The sequence below is a fragment of the Papaver somniferum genome, chromosome 9, assembly GCF_003573695.1.
Source record: "Papaver somniferum cultivar HN1 chromosome 9, ASM357369v1, whole genome shotgun sequence".
Taxonomy (NCBI): Eukaryota; Viridiplantae; Streptophyta; class Magnoliopsida; order Ranunculales; family Papaveraceae; genus Papaver; species Papaver somniferum.
In genome coordinates this window covers 168360934-168363972 of record NC_039366.1, presented here as the reverse complement: position 1 = coordinate 168363972, position 3039 = coordinate 168360934, and the positions used below count along the sequence as shown (strand labels likewise).

Sequence of the window (3039 nt, the reverse complement as noted above, 5' to 3'; positions counted from 1 at the left end):
CGGGTTAACCCGACTTGTTTAATTAAAAATAAAATTATAATTTCATTAAGTTAATTTGTGACAAAACAGAGACCAAAGTCACCAAACCACGGAACATAACTTGGGGATAATACTAAAACATAGGATTACATAGAAAAAAAACACAATTATAAGTTCTCTAGTCTACTGTGAAAAAGAGTAAAGAATCAAACCCTAACCTAGGATTATCGTTTCTAACCTAAAATCAATTCACATCCACCACTTTCATCACCTGCATCTCAATTTCATTCATAAATCTTCTCGTTATCACTACCACTAATCTGCAACATTAATCAACAACAACAAAAACGCAAACCCATCTTCATCCCATCATATTACTAATCCAACTCACATACACTTCATCTCAAACTGTCTGCATGTTATCAATTACAGCTGAAATCAAATTTCAAACGACACATCCACCATTAAAAGAACAAAAATGCTAAAATTACAACAAATGGACCAAAAAGGAATATAGTGGTGATAACTATAATGGAGAGACCTGTAGCTGCAAGAAATTAAGTTGTTGTTGCCATTGGTTGGGATGAAATCAAAGGAGGAAGCACCGAAAACCCAAAACGGTTTTGTAAACTCAGCATCGATGGAATAAATCGATACCACCTCGTTTCTGTGCTCAATCTGCATCAGGGAAACAAGACAATAGAGCAATGGAAAATATGCTAACTTATTTGGTAATATTCATTACATGAAATAACTCCCTCTCTTTATTCCTATATAACAAACATTGTTTCTAGATCCTGTAAATATAGTCCAGAGTGTCTGCAGGCATGGTTGAGCTATATCAGCTGACATGGACAATACAATTGAGCCAAAGCAAATACTAAATACATACTGCATGGAGGTTGGCCAGGTCGCAGTAAATACTAAAATCCCATATATATATATATATATATATATATATATATATATATATATATATATATATATTATTTATTTTTTTAAATTCCTTCAGTAAGTACCTTTAGAGGACCACTTGGGCTCAGATGGAGACTCTACCAGCATAGGATCACCACCGGCAACACAGATCCTTTGGCTTATATCTCTGCACAGGTGGAAAAATCAAAACGTTCATTTGCAGGAACAAAAGGTAGCTTAAAAACCCACAAACTATGGTAGATTAGAAAGGAGCCACAAATGTGACAGTATAAACACGAAAGCATACACACCCATCCTTGGAAATGTAACCAACCCAAAGTTGTGCTTTATCCCATGGCATGTTAGGGTGACCCCATTCAATCCAAGCTAGCCGCTCTCCTTTGGAATCCAGACGGGGGAATGCGTAGAAGTCATTTCCACCGACTAACACTTTTGGTTCTGATACAAATCCAAACAAAAGATCCAATAACCAGCCCAGAACTAACATATGGGTCAGGTTAATTATTATATATAAACAAGACATGTGTTTTGTGATAATGTTTACCTTGGTTAGTTTCGCCATTAAAGGTGATGGATACAATTGTCATGGTGGGATTTATGCTACTGTCACGGGTATCTATCAAAGAAAGGAAAACAAACTTGAGAATAACCATAAGATGAACACCAACGGGTAAAGTAAAAAAAGTGGATTTATCAACAAGTACATATGCTTCCTAGAAACTTACCTTCCCTTACTGTGACATAACTTTGAGATCCTAAATCAAATACTCCATCTGCATAATGAACTACAGGTCCACCATAATCTGGAGTAATTGGTATGGCAAAGGAATCTGCTCACCAATGGAATGTTAAATATTTGACAGATGAATTATTAAAAAAAGGTGCAGTTTCTAGTACAATTAGACAGGTGTGAAACATGGAAACACCCATAGCTAATATGAAGTTACGACCTTTGAGGTCCAATCTTAAGTGTACCAAGCTGAGTTAATTTGTACATAAAGGCTTGAATTTTCTCCAACTCAAAATACTTTTGTCTATAAGACCCAGAACAAAGAAACACAGTAAAGTACACTACTGACAACTTCATAAAAAATGGGAAGAATAAGAAACCAGACCTCCAATTATCTGCTTGTAGAGTCTTTGATCCGCGTAATTCGAGAAAACGACTGTATCACCAGAAACCGTGAAAGCCTTACCTCCATATTCTTGAGCTAATCAACAACAACAAAAACGCAAACCCATCTTCATCCCATCATATTACTAATCCAACTCACATACACTTCATCTCAAACTAGTAACCTAATATCCATATAACAGGTTCTCAGATTAATTCCAAATTGAAACAAATGATTCACCCTTTGCTTAATCTTCAACTTGATTCCATCATATCCCTAAACCGTCAATTTTCTTTTTTTTTTCAACTAAGTTTCAAACCCGTGAACCATGAATTCTCTTTTCTATTAAGAACCCTAATCGATGGAGTTCATCCAATTATTATACGAATCTAAACCTCAATTTAACAAAATCATCTTTCAATTTCATCGTATTCATCACCAATCAAATTTCCAGTTCATGTTGGAACCCTAACTCACTGATTCTTCAATGTGAATTAAATTGAAAATCAATAACTAAAAATTCAACCTTAAACTTAACACCCAATACCCATCATTACTTGATTTCATTCTCAATTTGATATAAAATTTTCAATCCATTCTAGAACCCTAATCCTAATTTTACTGATTCCTCTTTCTTCAATCATCACGAAACCCTAACCAAAATTAACTTCACAGACTCATTAACTCTTTCCTTGATTCACTTATTCATTAAGTTTATTCAAATTTCAGAAGAATCATGAATCAATCACTCACAGTTCGTGCGGTGGAGAAGAAAAATGGAAAGAGAAAAGAAAAACCAGAAAAGAAAGAGAAGAAGAAGAAAAAAGAGAGATAAAAAAGAAAGATATCTCTTCATTTAGTTTTAGGGTTTCTCCTTTTTATACCTTAATCGTGTGGATGTGATTAACCCTAGATAATCCGACGGACAGGATTATATAAAAATTACTAATTAGTTATTGTGGACGGGTTTACGGGTTGTACCCGCGGTTTCACGGGCCGGGACGGGTTA

General features: G+C 34.9%; 2 long non-coding RNA genes across 2 annotated transcripts; both read right to left on the bottom strand.

The window, feature by feature from the left end:
- Positions 1 to 323: 323 nt before the first annotated feature.
- Positions 324 to 1500, bottom strand: LOC113309015. The gene is made up of 4 exons (XR_003340272.1): positions 1460 to 1500; positions 1206 to 1353; positions 999 to 1081; positions 324 to 657 (listed from the first exon to the last, which is right to left on the bottom strand). It is a non-coding gene; the product is annotated as an uncharacterized LOC113309015 (long non-coding RNA).
- Position 1501: 1 nt separating this feature from the next.
- On the bottom strand, positions 1502 to 2838 carry LOC113309016. Its single transcript, XR_003340273.1, has 3 exons — positions 2031 to 2838; positions 1641 to 1745; positions 1502 to 1531 (listed from the first exon to the last, which is right to left on the bottom strand). It is a non-coding gene; the product is annotated as an uncharacterized LOC113309016 (long non-coding RNA).
- Positions 2839 to 3039: the final 201 nt, after the last annotated feature.